The sequence below is a fragment of the Panthera onca genome, chromosome B3 (genome assembly GCF_046562875.1).
Source record: "Panthera onca isolate mPanOnc1 chromosome B3, mPanOnc1 haplotype 2, whole genome shotgun sequence".
Taxonomy (NCBI): domain Eukaryota; kingdom Metazoa; phylum Chordata; class Mammalia; order Carnivora; family Felidae; genus Panthera; species Panthera onca.
The window spans coordinates 36,164,174-36,185,834 of NC_138344.1; the positions used below are offsets into that span (position 1 = coordinate 36,164,174).

The 21,661-nt window shown below is 37.0% G+C and overlaps 1 protein-coding gene and 1 pseudogene across 3 annotated transcripts in view; one reads left to right on the forward strand and one right to left on the reverse strand.

Annotated features, from left to right (window-relative positions):
• GLCE (glucuronic acid epimerase) overlaps positions 1-21,661 on the reverse strand; it is a 112,632-nt gene that overhangs the window by 47,469 nt on the left and 43,502 nt on the right. The gene's annotated exons all lie outside the window — the stretch shown is intronic.
• On the forward strand, positions 16,833-17,365 carry LOC144616596 (peptidyl-prolyl cis-trans isomerase A pseudogene; annotated as a pseudogene).

A 21,661-nucleotide genomic window follows, 5' to 3' on the forward strand; every position in this document is an offset into this window, starting at 1 on the left:
TTTAGGAGAGGCAGTATAATGGGTAAGCATAGGCTTTTAGCTCAAAAAACAAAAGGTTCAAAATCCGACTCTGCCACTATTAGCTGTTACCTTGGATACATTTTATTTGTTAAAATGTGGGTAATTATACATACCATGTAGGCTATTGTGAGGACTAAGTTAAATAACGTGGAAATTACAGCACCTGATTTGGAGTCAAGCAAAGAACAGCTGCTCAGAAGTTAAACTATGGGGGCGCCTGGGTGGCTTAGTTGGTTAAGCTCCCGACTTGATTTCAGCTTCAGGTCGTACCTCACAGTTCGTGAGTTCTGTGCCCACAGCACAGACCCTGCTTGGGATTCTCTCTCTCCCTCTCTCTCTGCCCCTCCCCTGTTTGTGCCCACTCTCTCTCTCTCTCTCTCTCAAAATAAATAAATAAATAAACATTAAAAATTAAAAAAAGAAGGGGGCCACCTGGGTGGCTCAGTTGGTTAAACGTCTGACTTTGGCTCAGGTCATGATCTCATGGTATGTGAGTTCAAGTATGTCGGGCTCTGTCCTGACAGCTTGGATGCTGGAGCCTGCTTTAGATTCTGTGTCTCTCTCTCTCTCTCTGCTCTTCCCCTGCTTGTGTTCTGCCTCTCTCTCTCAAAAATAAACATTAACAATTTGTTTTTTAAAAGTGAAAGTCCATACTTCCTCAATTCCCCAAATTCAGAAATGGTGATTTCTTTCCTTTTTTTTTTTTTTTTTAAGTTTATTTACCTTGAAAGAGAGAGACAGAGTGGAAGGGGAAGAAAGAGGGGGAGAGAAAGAATCCCAAGCTTGAACCCACGAATCTCAAGATCGTGAACTGAGCCAAAGTCAGAGGTTTAACCAACCGAGTCACCCAGGCGCTTGAAATCGTGATTTCGATACTGGAAGATAAAGCTGATACTGTCAACTGTCACACATGCACAACTGCTTGTGGCTGCCACTTCTTGGAATCTAAAGCAAAATCAACCGAAGTCACAAAGTTCACCTTCCTAATCTGTAAATAAGGAAGAAGCTACCATCAAAACATTAGAAAACAACCCCCCCTTCCTCTTTTTTCCCCGCTGTTCCAAGGAAAATGGAAAGAAGGAAATAAAATATATTTATAGCATAAATATATATAGCACACCCCCCACACAAAAGGCTGCTTTTTCTTATCTAGAACTTATTTACAAAGAAAGTCTGAAAAGGTAGGTCAATATAAGTAATATACAGTGACCAGAGCAGCCACTATAGAAAGGTTAAAATTTCCAATTTAAACTTTGCTGGTTTAGGGGCACCTGGGTGGCTCAGTGGGTTGAGCATCAGGCTCCATGCTAGGCATGGAGCCTGTTTGGGATTCTCTCTCTCCCTCTCTGTTTGCTCTTCCTCTGCTCTCTCAAAATAAATTAATTTTAAAAAATTTGCTGGTTTAAATTCAAACTGCCATGATCATATTAACAACAACAACCCAGGTTCAGCTACTAGAATCATCAGTAATGTAATCACACTATCAAACAGGATATTTAAAGAGACAGGCTCATTCTAGTGGTGCCTGGGTGGTTCAGTCAGTTGAGCATCCAACTCTTTATTTTGGCCCAGGTCATGATCTCGCAGTTGATGGCATCGAGCCCCACACTGGGCTCCATGCTGTCAGCTTGGGATAATCTTTCTCCCTCCCTCTCTCTCTGCCTCTCCCCTGCTCATGCTCTATTTCTCTCTCAAAATAAACTTAAAAAAAAAAAAAAAAAAGAAAGAAAAGGCTCATTCTAAAGCAGACAAGAAAGGCATCTTTCCATTTGTAATAAGTTCTAATAATAACATTATTTTCATAATCTGCATATGTAAATAAAATACTGCTTAAGTTGGCTTTTTCTGCTGAAACTGGGGATAATTCATTTTGTTAACTAAAAATCCATATCAACAGAATCATCATAATTAACCAAGTGATTGACAGCAATATTATCCTTTAAGGCTTACATAATTGTTTTCCCAACTTAAGCATACATTTTATGAAGTATACTAAGTTCTTAAAAGGACTTTATACAGCAAACAAACAGAAAAATCTATTTAAATAATCTGGCATCCCTGCATATAGTCTAATAGATCAAATACAGGCCTTTGCAAAACAGAAACAGTAAATACAAAGCTTCAATAGGGTAAAAATCACTCAATAAAACTTTATATGTTTTTACTTCATTCTGATAGAAGCTAAATTTAAACTAAGAATTTAGTTACTGAATTACAGCTTTTTTCAGCAGTAGTCTTTGAAATGCAAGAACGTAGGTGACGAGTATTCCACACATTTTTATTAATTCAGCTCAAGGAAGCAACATGTTATTTTTAAGCTGTCAATTTAAATGTTTATGTAAATTGGGGCAAATTTAAAAACATTCACTTCTAATCTCTTTCACCTAATATTAACTGATGAGTTTATAAGAATATAACAAAGGCTGCATATCTTGACAGACATCCCAAGACAGTATCAGGTTTGTTTGTTCATTTGATAGTCAAAGGGGAAAAGATCTCACCAAAGACCCTAAGATTTCTTTTTCTACAGTGACATTTGTCAATCCAAAGCCAACCTTTAGCACTAGCAGAGAATTTATTATGTTTTACCTTACCTTGCATGTCTATGTAGTTACAGATGTAATCTATGAGTAGATTCTTATAAAACAATCTAGCTTTAGACAACAATGAAATTATCATTCAAATACTCAGCTACATAAACACATTTGTTCCACTGTAGTTAAGTACAGAAAGCCAAAACTCATAATGGAAATGTGCACTTATTATAAAATATAGCCAAATTGTCAAAGATAATAGCAACCAGTTAAATCAAAACTATATTGGAAAAGACTATCCACCGGGTTGATCATAAAAGAAAATCAAGAGAAATAAAAGGGACCAGCTACCCATTTACAAACATGGATGGCATATTAACATTACTGGACATTTGGGAAACGCAAATTAAAACCACCACACAGATATTAGAACAGATACAAGACAAAAATGGACTGACAATACCAATGTGCTGATAAGGATACATACAGAGCAGGAGAAACTCTCATACTCTGGTGGCGGGAACGCAAAATTGTATAGCCACTTGGAAAAAAGTCTGGCAGTTGCTTAGAAAGTTGAATATGTACTTACAATAAAGTCTGTGATCCCACTCCTAGGTATTTACCCAAGTGAAAACAAAAACAAAAATAAAAACAAAAACCACCTTCATGTAAATGTAGCTTTATTTGCAATCACCCAAAAGTGGAAACAACGCAGATGTCCTTCAACAGGTAAATGGATAAACAACTCTGGTAATACAATGGAATGCTACTAAGCAATAAAAAGGAACAAACTAGTGATTTGTGTAACAGATAGATGAATATTAAATGCATTTTGTTAAGTGAAAGAAGCCAGTCCTAAGAGGCTAAATATTCTTTGATCCCATTTATATGAAATTCTGGAAAAAGCTAACTAACTAAAGGCATGGAAAACACGTAAGTGCTTGCTATAGTCAAAGGGTTGACTATGAAAGGGCAACAGAAGACATTTTGTGGATGATGGAGCTCTTACTGGTAGATACATGACTCTATGCATTTCCATAGAACTGTACAACACAAGGAGTGAATTTTATTGAATATAAATTAAAAAAAAAAAAAAACCAGAGTGTCGGGGAAACTGACGATGGAAACAAACTGTGAAAAACTGGATCTAACTGTATTACAAATGAATGACATAGCAGACTGAAGGGGATATGGGAGAAAAGACCTGACTTAGCGAGCTTTGAATAAAGATAAAAAGAACTGTACACAAACACTGTATTCTATTTAGTAAATGTGTTTCTCTCAGAAGTATATGACTGAGCAATTCTGAAACTACTACATACATGGATAGCAAATACATAATTAAACTGCCGATAATGAGAGGTTTCTCACTGTGGGCAAAATAAGTCACAAATAAGCAAAAGGAAATGCGAGAATAATCCTTATGGTGCTAGGTTGGAGTTGGAAGTATCAGTATCAAATAATGTTATATATATATATATATATATATATATATATATATATATATACACACACAGAGTGTACATACAGAAATAAACATAGGTGTGTGTGTGTGTGTGTGTGTGTGTGTGTGTGTGTGTGTTAGTATACATGCACACAGTAGCAATGAGCACACCGAGCACCCAGATGTTGGTCTGTAAAGACTATTCTCCAAACAGATGGACCTGGGCTCCTTGGAGGTGTGAGTGATTTCAGGCCTGGGGCAGGAAAAATATAAAATGAGCCTAGAGCATTGTGTAGAGCCATAGAGTAAGAAATTGCTGGGGGAAAAAAAAAAGATGCTTTGAAAGGACAAAGATGCAAACTTCAAAAGGCTCCCAGGGGCCAAAACTGAAACAATTTGAGCAACAAAAGCAATCAACACTAGTACTGTTTCTAATCCAGAGAATAAAATAAAAATCCAAGAATGTGTATAGATATAAACAAATGATCAAATAAAATAAGTTAATGTGGGGAAGGACAACTCTTTCTTACAGAAGAAATAAAATTAATAAATGTAAGAGAAAGAAGTGGAATAGAAAATCACCATCAAACCATCAAAGGAGGGGCAACTGTGTGCCTCAGTTAAGCATTCACCACTTGATCTCAGCTCAGGTCTTGATCTCACAGTTGTGAGTTCAAGCCCCACAACGGGCTCCACACCTACTTAAAAACAAATCAGGGGCACCTGGTAGCTCAGTTAAGCGTTGGACTCGATTTCAGCTCACGACTGGTGAGACCACATCCCGTGAAAAATATACAAAAACTATATACTATCTTTAGACTTATTTCTACACCTAAAATTATTATAAAATAACAAGTTGAAGAAGATCCCATAATGATCAAATATAGTAACATTTTTTGCATGATCTCCTATAAGGATAAACCTTAAAGGTTTATTTCCAAATTACTGTCTTTACTGCCCTAAAGGCTATACAATGACATTATCAGGGTCTACAAAACTAAAAATTTGAATGTTTCTGTCCCCTGGAAATTCACGTTGAAACCCTAACCCTCAATGTGATGGTACTTGGTGGGGGGACCTTTGGGAGGTGATTAGGTCATGTGGGCAGAGCCCTCATGAGTGAGATTAGTGCCTTTATAAAAGTGGTCCCAGAAAGCTCCCACGCCCCTTCCACTACATGAGGAGAACAGAGGGAAAAGACAGATGTCTACTGATCAGAAAGCAAGTCCTTACTAGAAACTAAATCTGCTGGCACAGGTCTTAAATTTCCCGGCCTCCAGAACCGTAAGAAATAAATGTCTATAGTTTATTAGCTACCCAGTTTATGTTATTTTGTTACAGCAGCCCAAATGGACTGATATTGACATTCAGAAAAAAAATTCCTAACTTGTCCACCCAACCTTTCTTCTCCAGACACATATACTCTAAAAAACAAGCAGCATATTCCATTTAAAGAAGAAATTCTGTGTCTTCAACCCATGCATCTAATTGCAGTGATACTGTCAAATTAACAGTGGCTCAGTATTTGATTTTTAAAATGAAATATTTTATGTTGACCCAGAAAAATCTAACTAATCTAAGTCTGTATGGAAGGACTATGACAAAACATAAATCAGAGAAGTTAAAAAAAAAAAGACATCTTAAGATATGATTTTGATAGAGGTTATATCATCCATCATTTAAAAGGGAATTCTTATTCATAAGTCTCAATCTATGAATCAGATAGGTACTTCCCCAAACCAATTCAGTGTAGACCACAGCTAAACACGCATAATACTAAGATGGCCTCATTCACATATTCAAGCTACCAAGAGTCCCATCAATTCTTCTGTAGCTTAATGTTATCCATCCTTCATAATTCAAATGGGTAAGTACTCTAAGTCTATACTGATTGAAGTATAAAATGATATAAAATAATGCAAAATACACTCTTTCAGATAAAATTCCAGATTCCTCCTTTAAAAGTTAATTTTAAAAGTTTTAAATTCATTTTATAAGAACATAAGCAAAGATACCTCACACAAGTCTATTAGAAAGTCAAATGTATCTCAGCTTTATGCATGTTATAAAAGAGACTATTCTTCAAATCAAATAGTTCTTATGATATAAAGATTTTAGAAACGTATTTTGTTAACATTACCTAGAAAATAGCAAAAAAGAATTTATTTTTCAGATTTTGGTTTCCAAAAAAGGAAAATCCCTTTGATATTGCTTGGAAATTCAAATTTATATGTCCACGTATTAAGAAATATGTTTTTCTGTGGTACCTGGGTAGCTCAGTTGGTTAAGTGTCCGACTTAGGCTCAGGTCATGATCTCACGGTTCATGAGTTCGAGCCCCACATCAGGCTCTCTGCTGTCAGCACAGAGCCTGCTTTGGATCCTCTGTCCCCACACCTCTCTCCCCTGCTCACACATTTTCTCTCAAAAATAATAAAATAAACATTAAAACAAAATATTATGTCTTTCTTTCGCCAAGAGATTCCTGAGCAGCCTAGAAAACATTTTATTAACTATGTAGGCTCATATTTTAATTTTTCCTTCTATCTTCCATTTTTAAAATACTCATAATTTCAGGAATCACAAACAAGTATAAGCGATTCAATACAAATTTCAGAGAAACTAATTCCAACTTTAACCACTAAAACACAGTTTTATATTAGAATCAGTTTTATTTCATTAAAAAATTTATGTACTCTAAAATACTTCTGTTACTAGGACAGATATTAAAACACATAATGATTACTTCCAAAATGTTCTGTTTAAATTTACTAGGAAAGAAAACAGAATTAAAAACATTTGTGTGCCTTTTATTTTTTTTCTTTAGAGCAGGAAGTAGCTTGACCTTTATCACATACATAAACTTTAATTTTTTTTAAACGTAAGCAAAATTAAGACTTCTACTGGAAATAAGAACTTGGCATTTAACTGCTCACAGCATTGTCTTATTTTTAAAATCAATTACTTCAGAAAATTAACACCTCTTTCTAAAAAATAATCTCTAATTAGTTTTCATACAGTTGTCTGTCACTTCACATATGATTACACAGCACGGTTAAGATACTCTCGATTCAGTTTTCTAAGCCAAAGGTCAACAAACTTTTCTTAAAGGGCTAGATTTTAGGCTTGCAGGCTCTACAGACACTGTTGGAACTAGAGAACTCTGCCACTGTAGTGCTAAGACAGCCACAGACAATACATAATGAATGGATGTGACTATGTTCCAATAAAATTTTATTTAAAATAGGTGAGTGGCCTGTGGGCCATAGTTTGCTGATTCCTGCAACCAGGCAAACAGATCTGATTATCAATATATAATACCCTCAGTAAACAAATCATCACATGTTCCCTTGTTTCCGAAAGTTATTATGTCCTCTTAAGTCTAGAAGTGAAACATCAGTTATTTATATGATAAAGAAATCATTAAAACACGTTGAGGTCAGAATCTCAGATAAACTGAAGAAATGTGCTAATAGAGAGCGCACATTAAAATATAAGTTTCAAAATGTATAGTGGGGATATGATTAATTTTAACCAAGCAATCTTACATTAATCAAATGAAAGAATTTAAACTCTATTATTACATGTCTGGTTTCAAACTCAAAATATATTTAATCAAAACTTCAGTTTTTTGGTCAGATTCCTAGATAAATAAAATTTAAAGCTTTTAAGTCAGGTTCTAGTTCCAGATAAAATGGGTTAATCATACTCCAACCTGTCTGAGTAAAGGTAGCTACAAGACCTGGATAGAATACATGAATAGCTACTTTGTTTTATTATAATTATTTTTTTTTATTTTTGAGAGAGAGAGAGAGACAGACAGAGTGTGAGCAGGGGAGGGGTAGGGAGAAAGGGAGACAAAGAATCTGGAGCAGGCTCCAGGCTCTGAGCTGTCGGCACAGAGTCTGACGCGGGGCTCAAACCCACAACCGTGAGATCATGACCCGAGCCAAAGTTGGACACTTAACCAACTAAACCACCTAGGCGCCCCTTGGAACAGCTACTTTAGAACTCTGAAAAGTAAACAGGAGCACAAAGATTGGGTCAGAAGACCAGAACTTGAAGTACCACTGAAACATCATTTTCCAGTATGTAAACCTCCAGTTCAGGTATCCTCTAGCCTGAACCTAATACCACCCCAAAACTAGAAGTGGGCATTAGTGCTGGCTCTAGGGGAGGGAAAGGGATCTTCCAACTAAAAGGAAAGTGTGGAAATCCCTCCCCCGTTCCCTCAAGCTCAGCCTCCTGCAGCAGCTTTGGCAATGGAGGCCCATTAGGACCCTAAAACTCTGAGGAAGGGAAAACCTCCCTCTGATTAGAGGAGCTGTGGTCCAAAGAGGATGTGGAGAATCCCTGTTGCTTTCTCTCTGTTATTCTGCCACTTGGCGCTGGATATGGGCACAGTTGTAGGGACTGCACATTAGAGAAGAAAAAATAAAGCTCCACCTTTCTGGTCAGAGAAAAGGGGAGCCCTGAAGAATCAGAAATTACTGGGAGATCCCAAAGAAGAGCAGCTTCGGAAAGCAATGCTTCAAAGTTGTTTATGGACTCCCAGGCTCATCTCAAGCAGCACATGTGTGTATCTGACCCAGACAAGCACAGACTTTGAGACTTAACTATGATATAGACCACTACCCAAGTTCCAGAATGGCCCATGTGTCATGCACATGTGGGACAGATCCATAGAGCATGGCAAAGGCTCTGAAAATCCAACTAATGTTGTAGTCACAACTCACAGGAACTTGCATCCTTAACCAAACTGGGCTATTTGCCTACTAAAACAAATACATCAACATTCTGCACAGGAACTGAACAAGACCCAAAGTCTCATAACATACTAGTCAAACTCTCCAGGATATAATCCAAAATTACTTGGCAAATGAACAACCAGGAAAATCTCAACTTGCATGGGAAAAGATGCCTACACCAAGGAAATACAGTTGCTAGAATTGAGGAAGATATTAAAGATATTAAAGCAATCCATCATAGAATGCTTCACCAAGTAAAAGCAAACATTCTTGAAACAAATGGATAGATAGAAAGTCCCAAAAAAGAAACAGAAGATATAAAAAGAGAACCAAACTCAAATCTCAGCAGTGAAAAAGTATCAATAACCAAAATTAAAAGCTCACTAGATGAACTCAACAGTAGAAAAGAGATAACAAAAGATGAAGTCAATGAATACAGAGGAACAGAATTTATCCTCTGTGAACAGAGAAAAAGATTAAAAACAAAACAAAACAGGAAGAGTGCCTCAGATCCCACATTAATGACACCAGAATCCCAACAAAGGGCACCTGAGTGGCTTAGTCGGTTAATGGTCTGACTCTTGATTTCGGCTCAGGTCATGGTACCACAGTTCATGAGATCAAGCCCTGTGTTGGGCTCTGTGCTGACAGTGCGAAGCCTGCTTGGGATTATCTTTCTCCCTCTCTCTGCCCCCCCCACCCTCTACCTACACACACGCTCTCTCTCAAAAATAAATAAACTTTTAAAAAATCCTAATATGAGAGGATTTCAGTATTTGTTGAATTTGTTGAAAGACAAAAACTTAGAGTTTCAAGCAGCCCAGCCAACTCCCCAAAGAGAATAAATATAAAGAAATCCATGAATAGCCACATTTAGAAAACTTTAGACAAAAAGTCTTGAAAGCAGCCAGAAAAATTTAACGTTACTTAGAGGGGGAAAGTGTTCAAATGACTGTGAATCTATTTTCAGAAATCATGCAGACCAGAAGGAAGTAGAACATTTTTAAAGTGCTGAAAGAAAAGAACTGTCCACCCAGAATTCCATAACCAGCAAAAATATCCTTCAGAGATGAAAGTCAAATAAAGACATTCTTAGATGAAGGAAAACTTAGAGAATGTTTTGACAGCAGGAGTGCTGTAAAAGAATTGCTAAAGGAAATTCTTCCAACAGATGGTAAATAACGCCATAAGGAAACTGAAACATCAGTAAGGAAGAGCAATGTAACTGTTAAATATCGAATTAAATATAATGGACTATTCTTATCCTCTTGAGTTCTTTAAATATGTTTGATAGTTGAAAGCATGAAGTATAACCTTCTGTGGTGGAGCTTTCAATGTATGTCATACAATACAATATATAACACAACTACAGCATAAAGTGGAGGGCACAGTAAAGGGACTGACTGTATGATGGTACAGTTTCTATGAGCCACATAAAGTAGCAAAATCTTGATGCTAAGTAGACTGAAAAGTTAAGCACGTTGTAACTTCCAGAGCAATCACTAAAAAACAAACCGTAAAAAGATATAATTAAAAACAATCAATAAATTATCATAGAATACCTAACCAAAACACACACACCAACACACACACACACACACGCACACACCAAACACTCTAAATGAAGGCAGGAAAGGGAAAATTGAGAAATAAAAACAGGGGTAACAAATGGAAAGAAAGAATAAGAAAACAGTAAATGTATGAGGCGCCTGGGTGGCTCAGTCGGTTAAGCGTCCAACTTCAGCCCAGGTCATGATCTCACAGTCCGCAAGTTCAAGCCCCGCATCAGGCTCTGTGCTGACAGCTCAGAGCCTGGAGCCTGCTTTGGATTCTGTGTCTCCCTCTCTCTCTCTGCCCCTCCCCTGCTCATGCTCTGTCTCTGTCTCAAAAATAAACAAAAACATTAAAAAAAAAAAAAAAAAAAAAAGAAAATGGTAAATGTAAATTCAAACATATCAATAATTACATTAAATGTAAAAGATCCAAACACATCAATTAAGGGAAAATCAAAAAAGAATAGTAGAAAGAAGCATTCTTTAAATACAATGTCATAAGTAGTGAGCCACTCACAAAAGGGGCCACGAGCCAAGGAAAGTGAGCACCTTTAGAAGGTGGAAAGAACAAGGAAACAAATTATCCCACAGAGCTTTCAGAAAGAAACAAAAGTCTTGCGGACACCTGGACTTTAGCCCAGTGAAACTGGCTTCAGAACTGTGAGACAGTAAATTTGTCCTGTTTAAGCCACTGTTTGTGGTAATTTGTTAAAGCAGCAACAGAAAAGTAATGCACTGGATCACAAAACAAACCTCTACAAACTTAAAAAAAAAAAAATTAAAACCATACAAAGGATGTTATCTGCAATAAAATTAAACTAAATTATCAGTAACAGAAAGATAACAAGATATTCTCCCAAGAGGAAGAAATTGCAAACACACTTGTAAGAAATCCATGGATCAGAGGCAAAATAGAAAATACTTTGAAATCAACAAAAATAAGACACTATATCAAAATTTGTGGAATGCAGCTAAAGCAATCCTTAGAGGATAAGTTTTGGCATTAAAACACATTAGAAAAAAGAAAATCTAAAATTAACAATCTAAGCTTTCAGCTTAAGAGACTGGAAAAAGAAGAGCAAACTAACAAGTAGAAGGAAGGAGATAATAAAGAGCAGGAATCAATGAAATTGAAATTAATATTTAAAAAACCAATAAAACCTAAATTAGCTCTGTGAAAGATCAAGACAAGCAAGAATGGTAAGACAAAAAGGGAGAAGACATAAATTCTCAGTACCAGTACAAATGGGGAAATTTCACAATAGACTGTACAAACATTTAAAGAATAACAAGGAAATACTGTGAGCAAGTCTCTATGCACACAACTCCCTGAAACCATAAACTACTACCATTCACATATATTAATATGGATAAGCTGCACAGGCTGTAACTATTAGATAAATTGAATTTGTAGTTAAAAACTTGCAAAAGAAGAAATTCTCCAGGCCCAGATGTCTTCGCTAATGAAATCTACCAAATATTTGAAAAACAGATTAATAAGACTGATAAGACTAGCAAGTAAGAAATAAAACTGTCCCTATTTGCAAAAAACATTATTGTCTACTTAGAAAATTCCAAGGAATACAAACAAACAAACAAAACCCTCCTGGAACTAATAAATGAGGTTATCAAGGTCAAAATATAGAAGGTAAACATCAATTATATTTACACATACTAAACAGTGAACAATTCAGAACCCCCAAAGTTTTAAAATAATGTTATTTAAAATAGTTCCATAGAAACAAAATACTTAGGTATAAATCTGATAAAACATGTACAGGATCTGTATGCTAAAAACTACAACATGCTGATGAAATACGTCAAAGATGATGCAAGTAAGTAGAAGGACATACCGAGTTCACAGACTGGAAGACTCAAAACAGTAAAGATGTCAATTCTCTCCCAAACTGGTCTACATATTTAATTCAATTCCAATAAAAATCCCAGGATTTTTTGTTGTTGTAGAGAAGCTGATTTTCAAACTAATATGGAAAGGCAAAAAATCTAAAATAGCCAAAACTATCAAAAAACAAATTTAAAAAAAAGAAAAAAAGTTGGAGGAACTATACAATCCAATGGATCAGCAGTGCCCACAAATAGCTCCACACAAACACAACCACCTGATTTTTGGTAAAGGTGCAAAGATAATACAATAAGAAAAGGATAGTTTTTTGACAAACTGTGCTGGAACAACTGAGTGTCCAAATGCAAGAAAAAAAAAAAAAAGAATGAATGAATTTTTACCTAAACCTCTTATATTATATAAAAATTAACTGAAATGGATCATAAACCTAAATGTAAAATATAATACTATAAAACTTTTTACCTACCCCCCTCCCCAAAATAGGACAAAATTTTTGTGACCTAGGGCTAGGTAAAGAGTTGTTAGACATGACAACAAAATACAACCCATTAAACAAGAAGGGATACATTGGATTTTATCAAAATTAAAAAATTTTGCTCTGGAAATTTTTTTTTACCATAATATAAAGACAAGCTATACACAGGGAGATAATGTTTGTAAATTAAATATGCAACAAAGAATTTGTACCCAGAATAATAAAGAACTCTCAAAACTCAGCAGTAAGAAAACACTCCAATTTGAAAGAAAGAAGGAAAGAAAGAAAGAAAGAAAGAAAGAAAGAAAGAAAGAAAGAAAGAAAGAAAACAATCCAATTTAAATATGAACAAAAAGCATACTGATCAGAATGGTTAAAATAAAAAAACATGGTAACACAAAATGCTGCCAAAAATGGAGAACAACAGGAACTCACATGCGCTGCTGGTGGGAATGAAAAATGGCAAAACCACTTTGAAAAACAGTTTGGTGGTTTCTTATAAAGTTAAATTTACACTTACACAACCCAGCAGTCAAACTCCTAGATATCTACTCAGGCCAACTGAAAGCATATTCACACAAAAATCTGTATACAATTGTTTAATGGAAGCTTTACTCAAAATCACCCAAAACTGAAGGAACCAAGATGTCCTTCAATGGGCTGTTTAAAAAGAAAATGATTAAAGGAAATAATTTAGGTGATACAAACAAATTGTATTTAACACTTTATGAGGTAGACAGTCATCCTTCCAACAACTGAAAATGGGGCAGAAGGCAGGAAGCTTTTATAGAATAAAGAATAAAGAACAAGGAAGAGAGAAACAGAAAATATCCGACTGGCTAGAGCCACACAGTCAACCTCATTTGGGGTGAGAAGGCCCAGAGGTGGCCTGGTAAACACCAGGGACTGGTTGACTAGAGATACCGTGTTTCTGGTCAAGCGGAGCTTTCATAGGGACACAGGTTTGCGGACGTGGCACCTAGAGCAGGAACAGCTCTATCTCGGGCCTAGAAAGTTGTTTCAACGAGATGAAGGGATAAAACAACTGTGGTAAATGCCTACAACAGAATACGCTGCAGGAATAAAAAGGAGTGAACCATTTGATTCACGTGACATGGAGAAAACTTAAATGCACTTTGCTAAGTGAAAGAAGTCAGATCCAAAAAGTTACATAGCATATGACTGCATGTGTATGACACACCGGAAAGGGCAAAACAGCGTGAAAATAAAAGAGATTAGTGGTTGTCAGGGAAGGGGGGATGTGGGAATGGCTGACTTACAGAGCAGGTATGTGAAGTGAGTCGTGGGCTGGGGAGCCCTATAGGACTGAGCCCTTCACCTGTGGAATCTGCTACTATCTCCAGGCAGATGGTATCAGAACTTTAGTGCAATTTTGTGATTTATAACAAATACATACACTTGGTCATTCAGATGACCAACGTATATTTCTCACATATATTTTGCCTTCATGGTTCCTGGCTCACTGTTCCAAAACTTCCTGAGCAATAAGAGCAACAGGAACATCCTTTGTTATATTTGGTCCCTTGTTATTCGAACAGGCCCCTTTTTCCATCACAACTGGGTTTGTGTTAATGAGGTGACTTCCATAAAATAACTGAGTAAGGATGGAGACTGATTTCTGGAAGAACCAACCCCGTGATTAGGGGGTTGGAAATTTCAGTTCCACTCCCCACCTCCGGCCTGACCTCCAGGGAAGGGATAGGGACTGGAGGTGAATGGACTGCTAATGGCCAATGACTAAATCAATCATGCCTATGTAATGAAGCCTCCATAAAAAAAAAAAAAAAAAAAAAAGAAGAAGAAAAAAGAAAAACCAGGAACGGTTTCAGAGAACTTCTAGGTTGGTAAGTACAAGAGTGTTTGGAGAGAGTGGTATGCTCCTAAAGGGCATAGAGGCTTCGCACCTTTTTCCCATATCTCGCTCTAGGCATCTCTTCCATCTGGCTGTTCCAGAGCTATATTCTTTTTTAATAAACCAATAATCTAGTAAGTAAAATGCTTCTTTGGGTTCTGTGAGGTGCTCTAGCAAATTAATCAAGCCCAAAGGAGGGGGTCATTGGAACCTCTGATCTACAGCTGGAGGCTCAGAATCACTGGTGTCAACCTAGACTTGCAACTGGTGTGTGTGTGTGAACTGAGGTGTGGGGTGGCAGCCAGTCAGATGGGACTGAGCCCTCAACCTGTGGAATCTGATGCTACCTCCGGGTAGATGGTGTCAGAATTTAGTTGAATTGTAAGTCACCCAGCCTGGTGTCTGAGAACTGCTTGTTGGTGTGGGGAACTCCTCTGCCCTCCACACCCACACATACACAAGTTGCAAGTAGGTCCAGAACCTTTTAACAGAAGAATATTCAGAGTGATGAAACCGTATGGTACTGGGATAAGCGGATAATGACCCTGTGCCTTTGCCCAAACCCGCAGAACTGTACATTGCAAAAAGTGAACTTTAATGTATGCGAATTTTTAAAAATCCACTACGATATTAGGGAAATCTTAAGATAGAATGCAGTCTGTGACAAATGAATCTGATGGTACTGCAAATGAATGGCAAAACCCCACTGAAGAGCTTAGGAGGAAAATGAGCTGATTTAAGTAACTTTGGAAAACCACATCTTAAGTGGAAACTTTAAGGCCAAATACAAAAGGGCCTATACATAAACACTGTAGTCTAGTTGGTAAGTTTATTTCTCATGAGAGTACTGGTTAATTCTGAATTTGCTTTTTACATGTATACTGGGGTGGAACAAGTAAGTAAATAGGCCAGGTTTCTCGTTCTCAGAGAAGTTGCAGATAAGCTCAAAGGAGAAAGCTAGAATGAACCCTAAGGTACTGAATGAGAGTCACAGACGCTGGTAGGAACTTAACATATATGCTGCTTAATATATAATACAAACGGATAAATACAGAAACAATTAAAGGTGTGTACAGACGCATCAATTAGCATCCAGATGTTTAATTCCTACCTCTGTCCTCTGAAAAGGCCTAGAAAGAGTGACACCCCAATAAAAACACCCCGACACTGGTCTCTAAACACCATTCTCCAATACCAGCTCTACACCAGAGCTCAGAGAAATGCCTGATTCTAGGAGTAGGGTGGAGACAATACACGATGAGTCTGGAGCATCTTCTAGGGCCAGAAGTCAAGAAAGTACTCAAAAAACGTCAAAGGGACACAGGGGTCAACGATGAAATAATTTTAGCAACAAAATAAATAACACAGCTTGGACTGTAAGCCAATGTATAAAATAAGTGTACATAAGGACGTAAATGACTGAATGAATGACTGAATGAATGAAAGGGACAAACTTCCTTATGGAAGAATTCCTAATAATATATGTAGACAGACCCTCATCGATAAAAAAGCATCCCCTTGAGTGCAGGCTAGAATTAGTGACTCACTTCCAAAGAACAGATGATGGAAAGACAAAAAATAATTTTACAGTGTAGAAACCTAGCAAATACTACCTTAACCAAGTGATATTATCATATACCCCCTGATAGGATGTGATGAGAAGGGAGGGCACTTTGCTATCATACCTTTGATATTCTTCCCTAAAACCACTGGCCTTGGTGTAATCATAAGGAAACATCAGATAAACCCAAATTGAGGGACATTCTCCAAAATACCTCACTAGTATTAGTACTCAAAACTATGAAGGTCATTAAAAGCAAGGAAAGACTGAGAAACTGCCAGAGACCATAGGAGACTAAGGAGGCACAACAAATGCAATGTGGAATCCTTGGAACAGAAAAAGGAGACTACTGGGAAATCTGAGTTTAGAATCTGGAACTTGGGTAACATAAGGTACCAAAACTGGCTTCTTCGTTTTGGTTTTGTAAGATGTTATCATTACAGGAAGGTGGGTGACAGGTACACGGGGATTCTCTGTATTGTCTTCACAACTTTTCTGTAAGTCTAAAATTATCCCAAAACAAAGTTTCTAGTATTTTAAAGAATGGACAAAAGACGTGGACAGACCCGAAGAGAATATGTGTATGGCAAAAAAACACGACAAAATGTTTGACATCATTAACTATTAGGAAAATGCAATTTAAAACCATTATCAGATATCGTTCCAAATCCATTAGAATGGCTGTAATTAAAAAGAATGACCACTTGCAGACACCGCAGCCCCAGAGCTGGTCATCCGCTCAGTCATAGTCAACCCCACCATGTTCTTCATTCTTCAATTATCATTGTGGATGGTAAGCCCTCCAGCTGTTTCCTTTGAGCTGTTTGCAAAGTTCTAAAGATAGGAGAAAACTTCTGTGCTCTGAGCACTGGGGAGAAAGGATGTGGTAATAAAGGTTTCTGCTTTCACAGGATTTACGTGCCAGGGTGATGACTTCACATGCCATAATGGCACTGGCGACAAGTCCATCTATGGGGAGAAATGTGATGATGAGAATTTCATCTTGAAGCACACAGATCCTGGCATCCTGTCCATGGTGAACGCTGGACCCAACGAACAGTTCCCCGTTTTTCATCTGCACCGCCAAGACCAGGTGGTTGGATGGCAAGCACGTGGTGATTGGCAAGGTGAAGGAGGGCATGAATATCGTGGAAGCCACAGAGTGCTTGGAGTCCAGGAATGGCAAGACTAGCAAGAAGATCACCACTGCTGACTGTGGACGAATCTAATAAATCTCACTTGTGTTTTATCTTAACTACCAGACATTCCTTCCGTAGCTCAGGAGAGGACCCCTTCACCCCCACCTGTTTGAAATACCCTGTAATCTTTGTGCTCTTGCTGCCGTTCTATAGGTTCCATATTTTTCCTTACTCCCCTCCAAGTTTAGGTGGACTGCAGTGTCAAGTTTATGATTATGAATTAAAAACTAAACAAACAAAAAAGAATGACTGTACCAAGTGCCAGCAAACAGAACTAGAACTATCACACATGGCTGATGGGAATACAAAGTGGTGCAACCAATTTAGAAACTGGCAATTTCTTACGAAGTTAAATTATACAATTACCAACAATCCCACCGCTATGTATTTACCCAAGAGAAATGAACACTCACATTCATAAAAGCCTGTACACAAATGTTTATAACATCTCTATTCAAAATAGCTACAAACTCGAACAATTCAAAGTCCTTCAATGAATTAAGGGATAGTGGTACATCCATACAATTAACTACTACTCAGCAATAAAAGTGAATGAAATAATGTTATACAAAACAACTTAGTTCACATGAAATCTTAAGGCACTATGCTGAGTAAATGCATGTGTAACAGTGTCAAATAGCTAAATACTCTATGATCCCATTTAGTGTCATTTTTGAAAAGACAAAACTAAAATGACAAAGTGGTTGCTAGAAGTTATGGGTGGAGTCGGGAGGGTACAAGTACAAAGGGAGAGCATGAGGGAGTTTATGAACTAATAGAACTGTCTGGATACGGACTGCGATGACAGTTACACTAACTTATACACGATAAAATTCATCATCTGTTCACAAAGTAAATTTTACTGCATGCTCACTTTAAAAATTAATTTCTGATACTTAACCAAATCATCTTTAAGTCATCAAGATTTTTCCAGGATGTTTGGTTTGGATTTTACTATCTGTAAAAATCCTCTTGTTAATTCTGGCTATTTTAACATAGAACAAATGACACATTTCTCAGCTCAGTCCTAACATGTAGAATCACTGGGGGATCAATAGCCTAGAAGACAATTCCTCTAGTCAGTGCATCACCTGCAAAGGAGTCTGATCTACCAACAATCACAATCTCACCTAATTGAAGAGTAAATCCTGGCGTGCAGTTAATGGCATCATAAAAGAACATTCATTAATTTTTTAAAGAGAATACTGATTTATGGGGCCCCTGGATGCCTCAGTCAGTTGAGCAACTGACTCTTGATTTCAGTTCAGGTCATGAGATGGAGCCCTTCAACAGGCTCCTCGCTGTATGTGGAGCCTGTTTGAGATCCTCTCTCTCGCTCTCTCTCTCTCTCTCTCTCTCTGCCTCTCTTTCCCCCTCTGTTTCTTTCCCCTGCTCTTGGTCTCTCTCTCTCTCTCTCTCTAAAAAAAACAAAACTAAAAACAACTAATTAATTAAGTAATTAATTTAAAAAAAGAATATTGATTTATAGCCAGAGAATTCCAGGGAAGGGAAAAATGGGATTAATTCTACTTCCAATGTATTGAGAACATTCTAAAAATGAGAGAGTAAAACATAATCATTTGTCCCCGCATCTATTATCAGGGAAAATTAATTGTTTTATTTGAATAAGAAGGTGGTGAAGGATATAAATCAAGTGACATAATATTTCAGAATTCTACTCTTCTGCAAGAGTTTTACCTCAACTAATACAGTACTACTGTAAGCTTCCATTATACCATCCACACACATAGCACAAAACATTCAAATGCATCCACTACAACAATTGGTTTAAATTTTAAAATCTAAGTAAAAAGGTACACCTTTCTGGAAAACACCTTTATTATTATTTAATCTATTTGATTCCTAGGTTTATCTCAGGTGTTATTTTTAAAAATCATATTTTGGCAACTATCTTATTTATTTATTTATTTATTTTTTATTTATTTTCTTTTTGAGACAGAGAGAGACAAAGCATGAACGGGGGAGGGTCAGAGAGAGGGAGACACAGAATCTGAAACAGGCTCCGGGCGCTGAGCTGTCAGCACAGAGCCCGACGCAGGGCTCGAACTCACGGACCGCAAGATCATGACCCGAGCCGAAGTCAGCCGCCCAACCGACTGAGCCACCCAGGCGCCCCGGCAACTATCTTATTTAAATGAAACTCACTGACTACTTGTTTTAAAGGATACAATTGCTCTCAGTTGTGCTAGTAAATTTAGCAACAATCTTAAAGTATAAAATTTTAAAAATATAAAATCTTAAAGTATAAATTTCACTTTATACTTTATTTTAAAAGAACCAGAGATTTTTTTTTTTTTTTTTTTTTTTTAAAGCCAATCTCCAACTGCACTAATTTCAAGTGGAAAACAAAAAACTTCTGTGAGGAACAGTTTTTGCCTTAAGGCTTTTTGTTTCCCTAATATTACATTCAATTAGAAGTGAAATGGCCTGCTTCAAGAACTTAGGTTTATTTTCCCCAGAAACACATTTGGAAAAATATATGACTTACATCTGGAACCATATCCTTGCAAACTGAAGCCATTTGTGTGCAGTCACTGTAATAGTTCACTGAGGCCAGTTTAGTTTTAACACCCACTGACACAGTGCCTACTGCAAATCAGTCTGCTTAGTCCTCCATGTAATCTTCTCAGTAAATGTTCAATTTACTAAACAAAGGCTGCTTCAGTAATTCAGGTCTGACTTCTAAAGATGCAAATATACCTGTCAAAAGCTTTCAGTAAGTCAGTAAATTTCATCTCTGTGGCATTGCAAGTATTTAAGTCACTCCTATATGTTCATGTCCAAAACCATGGAGGGTTTTCCCCCTCTTCTTAGAAAAATCAGCAGAACCTCAGTCATTTTCATTATTGTAGTGTTATACTTCCAGCCCTCTTCAAATCTCCATTTAATAAGTTTTTGCATATGAACTAAATCCAATAGGATACCACAGTTTCCAAGACACTGAAGCATCAAAAAAAAAAAAAAAAAAAAAAAAAAACAAAAAGCTCACAGAAATCAACATTATCTATTAATACTTTAAAGATTACAGTGCATTGGGGCACCTGGGTGGCTCAGTGCGTTAAGCGGCCGACTTCGGCTCAGGTCATGATCTCAGGGTTTGTGAGTTCAAGCCCGTGTTAAACTCTATGCGGACAGATCAGAGCCTGGAGCCTGCTTCGGATTCTGTGTCTCCTTCTCTCTCTGCCTCTCCCCTGTTCACGCTTTGTCTCACTATGTTTCTCAAAAATAAATAAATGTAAGAAAAATTTTTTTAATAAAAAATAAAAATTAAAAAAATAAAAGGTTACAGTGCATTAAACCACGTCTATAAAATAAAAGTAGCTATCACCTACCTAGACCCACATTAATAACGCTCAAACTTAACAGGACAATAGCCATCTCAACTTAAGCAAATGAAATGAATTTTCTAGCCACTGTTCCAAACTTTCTTTTATCAGAAATGAGACTTTGTATAAATATACTTAGGCTACTTGTTTGGAGACACGAAGAGTCATATGGATAAGAAATCATCCATAAGTAATGTTAAATTACCAAAGAATCATGAAGGAATTTTAGTTGGAAAGCTGTGTACTGACATGAAGAAGATGCCCTAAGACCCCATATGACATTTACACTTTGTAGTCCAAACCTGTGTAACAAATATATTTAACCACTTGCCAATAGTTCTGATAACAAGTTCTGTGGTGATCAAGTTTAAAATTAATGCTGGCATATGATCTATAAATCTTACATACCTATGCTTACTCCAATCCATCATTACTAGAGTTCCTCATTGCTGCTTTGGGATATTATATAGCACAGAATAACCTTGACCATCACTGAAAAAATTAAGAATTGGCTTTAAAAGTCTTTGAACAATTGGTAATCCCATGGTTTTTCACAAAACTTAGACTGACACTTGGCACATAGTGGGAGCACAACAGGGAGTTGTATATGAAGGAGACAGAGCTCTAGGAGTAGTACACAATCTCTCTCATGATTTTAATTTATTTTTACTCATTTATTTATTTTTCTTTCATTATTTTAAAAAGCTATCCATCCCCAGAAAAGCCATATTGAGAAATTTATTTTAATGTGCTTCTGGGTTGGCAATTCACTGTCTATTGATGAATATAGGGCTTAAAACAACAGCTGAGGGGCGCCTGGGTGGCTCAGTCTGTTGAGTGTCCAACTTCAGCACAGGTCATGGTCTCACAGTTCGTGGGTTCGAGCCCCATGTTGGGCTCTGTGCTGACAGCTCAGAGCCTAGAGCCTGCTTCAGATTCTGTATCTCCCTTTGTCCCTCCCCCACTCATACTCTGTCTCTGTCTCAAAAGTAAACATTAAAAAAATTTTTAAAAAAACAACAGTTGATTTTTTTTTTTTTAAT